The sequence below is a fragment of the Physella acuta genome, unplaced genomic scaffold (assembly GCF_028476545.2).
Source record: "Physella acuta isolate Inbredline_101_S28 unplaced genomic scaffold, ASM2847654v3 ptg000487l, whole genome shotgun sequence".
Lineage (NCBI taxonomy): Eukaryota > Metazoa > Mollusca > Gastropoda > Physidae > Physella > Physella acuta.
In genome coordinates, this window is record NW_026732006.1 from 244226 (window position 1) to 252516 (window position 8291).

The 8291-nt window shown below is 36.2% G+C and overlaps 1 pseudogene; it reads left to right on the forward strand.

Annotated features, from left to right (window-relative positions):
* The first annotated feature begins 902 nt into the window (after window positions 1-902).
* On the forward strand, window positions 903-2877 carry LOC131944293 (translation initiation factor eIF-2B subunit gamma-like; annotated as a pseudogene).
* The last annotated feature ends 5414 nt before the right edge of the window (window positions 2878-8291 follow it).

An 8291-nucleotide genomic window follows, 5' to 3' on the forward strand; every position in this document is an offset into this window, starting at 1 on the left:
TATAAATTTTATAAAATATTATAAACACTGATTTTTAAAATAATAATAGTCATTAAAATTTAAGCTGTTTGCGTTAACATGATTTTTAAATACATAGAAGATCACAACGGTGTGATATTAGTGTAAGGTTTTTATTTTTTAAGCACTTCTTATTTTTATTATATGACCTCCTTTATCAGTACTCACGTTAGGCAGGTCTCCGACAGTCACCGACTTTTTAGACTTAGATCTAGAAATCTTAATAGCACACAACTAAAAAAAAAATGAGAGATGTTGCCAAGGGAAAAGATATATTTGTTAAAAAATGTGCGCAGTGGTGTCATACTGTAGAAGCTGGTGGTAAACACAAAACAGGGCCCAATCTACATGGTCTTTTTTTACGTCCTACTGGAAAGACAGAGGGATTTGCATACACAAGTGCCAACAAAAGCAAAGATATTACCTGGTGTAGAGATACCCTTTTAGAATATCTTGAAAACCCAAAGAAATATATACCTGGCACAAAGATGGTTTTTGCAGGCCTAAAGCAAGCTGATGAACGTAATGACTTGATTGCTTATTTAGAACAAGCTACAAAATAATGTTCTTTGACACTAGTATTTTTACATAAAACTCAAGACCGGTTTGGTATGTTTGAAGGTTGCATAGATGGAATTGTTTGTAACTTATTGATAGCAGATGTATTGTTTATATAGTTCAAGGCTCAAGCAAACCATAGTAAGTTATCCAGAATTGATAAAAAACCTACTACTATGAACCCGCAACATAAAAATCATCACTATGTACATGCACTTTTGTTATTATGATGAGGTACCATAATTGCTATATAGTAAATTAAAAATGAAATTAAAAAAAATTGGTAGCAAGAAAATTTTTTTTTTATTATATGACTATAAATAAAAATGTCAAATCCTGGAGAGTACACAGTGGTCATTATGGTTGCAGGCACTGGATCACGAATGACAGTCATGACAAACCAGTGCCCTAAACCTCTCCTACCTATGGGACAATTTCCTATGATATGGTATCCAATCAGAACACTAGAGAAAGCAGGATTCTTATACATCATCATAACAAGACAGAGTTGGCAGGAACAGATACACGATGCCATTTTTGTGGATAGTGTGCCTCTAAAAGCTTATGTTGAGTACACAGTAATCCCAGACACGGATGAGTCTGGTACAGCAGATTCTCTGAGACTTATAGCTGACTAAATCAAGACACATGTTATCAGAGGCGTAGCGAAGGGGGCACCGGGTGACACCATTTAGGGGGGTGACACCAAGGCAAAAAATAGTAAAATATATAGAGAAAAACTTGAGGGGGGGGGGTGCAAATTGAAAATTTGAAAGTTTGTCCCCGGGAAGGGCTTCTACGCCTCTGGGGGGTGACACCATTAAGTGCCACACCGGATGACACCCGATCTCGCTACGCCACTGAATGTTATGGTAAGTCAGCAGTGACTTCATTTCTGACTGTGACCTGTCCGAAATGCCTGCTGTGCACAGGAAACACAGCTCATCTCTCACTGTTATGTTGTCCCAGCTACCAACATCAATTATTGCTGATACTCAAGTTCCAGGTTCTAAATCTAAGCAAAACAATTCCTCAGGAAAGATCTCCATTGGATTTGAATCAAGTAACACAGACAAGATTCTGTTCTGGAAATCTGAGATTCTTCTTCTTCGTTCTTAATTTTTAGTGTTGGAGGGCATCGAGCCTTATCTGCCAGAGGGTTCGAACTCGAGACTTTTCGGTTTAGCAACCATGAGCTTTGCCGACTCGACCACGCCGATCCTAAAATTCGAGATTGGTATTGGAGAATTTTTCTTTTACCAAGAAATTTTTAACCAGGTTTCCAAGTATAAATCTACAAAACACCTGGACTGATTGTCATGTCTACATTATAAATAAATTTGTCATAAAATATCTTCAAGACAAAGAAGATATTAATTCACTTCAATAGGAGCTGATTCCTGTGGTTGTAAAAAAACAAATGTCAATGTACACAAAAGGTCGTTCAAACAAGGACCAGGATTTAAATGGCACTGATCAAGATTTGAAGAAAAGAAAGATTTTATTGATTATGCTTTGAAGTTTGAAAACAATTTGATTTCACCTGTAAGATATTTATCATTAAACAGTGACAGCTTTGGTATGAATGAAAATACACCTCATAAAGACCTTATAAGATGTTATGCTTACAGACAAACTAGTGGTTTTTGTGTGAGAGCTAATAACATTGTGTCTTATTTTGAAGCTTGCAAACAGATGCCTCGTCTTATATCACAATTTATAACTAAAAAGCGGTTTGACTCTGTGTCTACTGTGCACGATTCTGCATCCAAAAAGCCCAAACCTCGGGTTGGTGCTGATTGTTTGCTTGGTGAGAGAGTCACAATGGGAGAAAAAGTCACCATCGGCAAATCTGTTATTGGCAAACATTGTCAAATTGGGGATAAAGTCAAAATAACAAACTCAGTCATCATGGGACATGTGAATATACAAGAAAGGTAAATGTGATCTGGTGCTCTTGTAATGGTTTGTGTACTTGTACAATGTAATTTAACAATTTTTAACATCTTTACAATAAATTCTTTATCTCTTAGATATCAACATTACAAATGTTTTTCAGTTGAAGCATCACCAATCATAGCAGAATCAGTAACCATAGGAGACAAATGTGAACTAAATAATTGTATTGTTGGACAAAATTAGAACATATCTAACATGTCCAAGCTTAACAATGAAGTTATTTGCTCTGGGTCGCAAATGGAGGTTCCATTGGAATGACAATTGAATAAAACAACAAAACTGCATTCATGGTGGATTGTTATAGCTGCTGACATTCTTGCATTTGTGTTTTCAACTCTTTATTTTTCTCCTCAAGTATTAAGTAATAAAATTTGAATGTAGAAAAAAAAAAATTATTTAAAAAAAAAGATAAAAAAACAACTCTTCTTATTCACTTATCCTTAAATTCCTTTTTTTTTGTCTGCCTGGTAAAAAAAAATTCCTATTAAAACCCAGACAATAACACCCACTTTCATTCATATAACTAACCCACCCCGTATCAAACGATGATGGAAATACTTATCTACCTAGGAACCTCAACAACATTTTCTAGCAATGCTTCCAAACCACAACGATGCTATGAAGTCTACAGAACAAGTGACACAATTTAACTTTCCTTAACTACAAAACCGAACGACCCAACATTGAAGATCAACCACAATCTTCCAAAACACATCAAACTCAAGAAGCAAGGATCAAGAATTTGTCTATTGTGTTAGTTTATTTCCAACATTGTAACAATGTGCATGTTTTTATGAGTAGCTCGCAAACATTTATCAATGAACATATCACTATTTTCCCGTAGAGTTCTTCCGTCTCAAGCACCATAAGTGGGGTAGTGTTGTCAGAACTGTGCCGTTCGTCAGGAATCAACATCGTGAGTCATGCTATGTACCCACCAGAGCTGAGTGTACTCAGGGACGTTCCTCAGACTTGCCCCCGGGATCCGAACTCGAGACTTTCGAGTTAGCAGTTTACCACGCTATCCCATATTGTTATACAAATGTTTATTTTAGATGTATGGAGGCGATGTGTGTATGAGAATCATTGCATTTTTTATCAAGTTCAGTTCTAATCATAGTAGACTTTGTATCTGTTATGCTTAACTCCACGCCAACACATACATTTATACAAACTACCTACATAAAAATGAAATCATTGACGCATACTTTCAAATTAAGTTAGTTAATATTCCACTGTATAAAAGATAGCTGTTCTGTAACGCAGTCGATGAAATACTAGACCCGTATTTTAGTTCAGTTTTAAAACCTGTTTTAAAACTAAATCTATTCGCAAATATATTTTTATTTGGTCTCCGTGTTTATTTTTAGACTTTTCAAGAAGCTACGTGAAAAAAAATTATGTTGTCCTATTTACGAAAAGTAACGGTAATGTTTCGCCAACGATAAAAACGGCGATAGTGAATGAATATATTATAATCATTAACAACCTCGTTTATATCTTTAGCTGTCTTCTCGGGAAGGAAAAACTGAAGGTATCGCCTTGCTCAGAAATTTACGGTGGGGGCGGAAAAATGGTAAAAAATATACATGGGGCTTCGAAAAAGTTAACTTTAGCGAGACGATAACTAGAGACATTACGGGTCGATTTTCGCACAATAATTTAAAGTTATTAGATTTGTAATTAGAACTAGATAGTAGGCCCTATAAGATATAAATAAGTTTTGTAAGTTTTTTTTTTTATTAGAGTTAGAAGTACGGTTCAGAGGCGTAGCGATCCTTCCCGGCGCCCGGGGACAAACTTTTCGATTTGCACCTCCCCCCCCCTCAAGATTTCGATTTGCACCCCCCCTTCAAACTTTTCGATAGCATCCCCCCCCTCAAGATTTCGATTTGCACCCCCCTTCAAACTTTCAATTTGCACCCCCCTCAACCTTTCAATTTATTTTTCCAACCCATATGTCCCCCCCCCCGCCCCCCCTCGCTACGCTACTGGTACGGTTTTCTACAGGGGTTTGGATTATATTAATATAACGCTATGCACTGCGCCAATATCCTTATGCAGCGGTTCTGTGTTATCCTGCGTCTGTTTTAATAAGAAACTCTGGGAAGACGACAGTGGCGTCACTAGGTGGAGTGACGCCCCGGTGCGGTAAATATGAGTATCATCCCACCACCTCTAACAATTTTAGCAATTTCATTTTGGTGTCACCTCTCTAATCTAAATGTTTTAGGATTTATCTGGGATAAAACATTGTTTTGACTTTAATTTTAACTATTTTTAGAGACATAAATTATCTTAATACCTATTGCGTTCACCCAGCTCTGATGAGTACCTGACTCGCGGTCGGGAAACAACTCTACTTCATCTGCAATAAGCCTCGTTAGGTCTCAGTGTACAACATGAATTTTTTTTTTAAAATTATAGTATTATAATTTTAATATTGTACTTTATTCTGGGTATGTAGGCATATATATATATATAAATATGGTCCTAGGACCTTTGACCACAGGTACTTTGACCATAGGGGTTTTGACCATAGGGGGTTTGACCACAGCGGAGCTTTGACCATAGCGGTGCTTTGACCATAGGGGGTTTGATCATAGGGGGTTTGACCATAGGGGGTTTGACCACAGGTGTTTTCTCAGCAGAGGGTCTTTGATCACAGGTGGTCTATCAACTGGTGTTTGATCACAAGCGCTGTGTCCGGCTTTGATCATAGGTGTGATACAATTAACACGATTTTATACATGTTTCCTGAGAGTACGCTGTGGTCAAACCCCCTATGGTCAAACCCCCTATGGTCAAAGCACCTGTGGTCAAAGGTCCGCGCACCATAAATATATATATATATATATATATATATATATATATATATATATATATATATATATATATATATATATATATATATATATATATATATATATATATATGTGTGTGTGTGTGTGTGTGTGTATGTGTGTGTGTGTAAAATACATAAGCAAAAGCAAAACATTCATAGACTTGTAAAATAAATCCTAATTCTGTACATATTTTTAAAAAATCTGCCACTACATAATGTATAGAGGCTACTAGCAACTTTATCCCGTTCAAGGACGGAAACGGACACCCGTCTCCCCCCCCCCCCCCCCCCCCACACACCTGCACGTGTAGTCAAGTTGAGCACATAAACAGGGGCAGTCACCGCCCTGCCCTCTCCAGCCGATGCTAAAACGTATTGTCATGGGGAAGTGTTTCAGAGGAGATTCTTCCTTCATTGGTCCACAAATTCCACTCCAGCCCCCCTCTCAGACCCTGATTCCTCTCCCCTCGTTCTTTACAGCACAAGTGAAGCAAGTTGACGCTTGCTAACAAGCCCGCCAAAAACAAATAGGTAATGACGTGCTTCGGCAACAGGGGAGAGAACCCGCTAGGTTTGAATGACATCCGGGTTAATTTGAGTTTTGGAGAATTAAAATTATCTACATTGCCAAGGTTGATTAGCCTCATATATATATGTATATATATATATATATATATACATATATATATACATATATATATATATATACATATATATATACATATATATATACATACATATATATATATATATATATATATATACATATATATATATACATATATATATACATATATATATACATATATATATATATATATATATATATATATATATATATATATATATATATATATATATATATATATACATATATATACATATACATATATATATATACATATATATATATATACATATATATATATGTACATATATATATATACATATATATATATACATATATATATATATATATATATATATATATATATATATATATATATATATATATAATATATATATATATATATATATATATATATATATATATATATATATATATAATATATATATATATATGTATTTATTAGTTATTTTAATTTATGTCCTATGAACATGTGTATGACCACAGTATCTATTCATATGCAGAGGTCACAGAAACTGGTAAACTCTACTTCACTTGCCCCATGGGCCGTCAGGTTCGAAAAAGAAAACTACTTTTTATGTGTATAAACCTTGACACAGAATTACGAATAGATTACTATGTTCAAATAAACAATAACTTAATTAGAAATGCCTCTTTGAAATTATTTTTTAGCAGTTAATATTGCGTTAGCTTGTATTTTAATGTGTAGATAACTGTTATTAAGATTATCTTAATTATTATAATTAAGATATATCAACAATTTCAATAACAGCAGCACGCATTTATACGCCATCAACAAAAATGTAAAGGAGTGATGAAGATATAAATTAAGGAAATATAATTAACTCCTAAACTCACGTCGTATGAGTAATTTCTACCACATCATTCTTACTTAAATATATTTTATGTTAAAACACTTTTATACAACCATTTTAGCATAAATTAATTTTGACATTACACTTTATTTACGTACACTTTTATATTTCTAATTTCCAGTATTTTTCTGTGAGAAATATCGCTGGCGAAATATACTTGTTTAAGTGAAATCATTAATTAAAAGGGTGCTTGAAGTCGTGGTGTCTACTTTCGTTACATGTGTATATCTTTAGCCTAGCATGTGAGATGAGTGGCTAGTACAGTTACTGTTAGTGTAACATTCAAGTAGTACCAGCTATACTTGTCTACTTTATTAAGTGTGAGTGTCTACTTGTGTTACTTCTTCCCCCCCCCCCCCCCCCCCCCTCGTTCCGCTGCCGGACAGAGTGAGATCAGTCGTCTGCATATTAGTGTCACACCCCTGCTCACACACACACACCCCTACACACGCACACACACACAAACCCACCCCTACCCACATACACCCCTGCTCACATCAACCCCTACACACACACAAACCCACCCCTACCCACACACACCCCTACTCACCCCCACCCCCATAACGCCCCTGACACACCACTGCTCACATCCACCCCTACACACAAACAAATCCACCCCTACCCACACACACCCCTACTCACCCCCACCCCATAACGTCCCTGACACGCCCCTGCTCACATCCACCCCCATAACGTCCCTGACACAATGCGCCACTTGAGTTCCGGTCTACTGGCGTGGTTAGGATATCCTATACATGTAGTAACACGGCGCTACATACGGGGCAGTCCTGCTCGTTTGTATGATGACGGTTGTAGGTTGTATGATGACGGTTGTAGGTTGTATGATGACGTTTGTAGGTTTTATGATGATTAATGTAGGTTGTATGATGACGGTTGTATGTTGTATGATGACGGTTGTAGGTTGTATGATGACGGTTGTAGGTTGTATGATGACGTTTGTATGTTGCATGATGATGTAGGTTGTATGATGACGTTTGTAGGTTGTATGATGACGGGTGTATGTTGCATGATGACGGATGTAGGTTGTATGATGACGTTTGTAGGTTTTATGATGATTAATGTAGGTTGTATGATGACGATTGTAGGTTGTATGATGAAATTTGTAGGTTGTATGATGGCGACTGTAGGTTGTATGATGACGGTTGTAGGTTGTATGATAACGTTTGTAGGTTTTATGATGATTAATGTAGGTTGTATGATGACGGCTGTATGTTGTATGATGACGGCTGTAGGTTGTATGATGACGGCTGTATGTTGTATGTTGACGGCTGTAGGTTGTATGATGACGTTTGTAGGTTGTATGATGACGTTTGTAGGTTGTATGATGACGGTTGTAGGTTGTATGATGACGGCTGTATGTTGTATG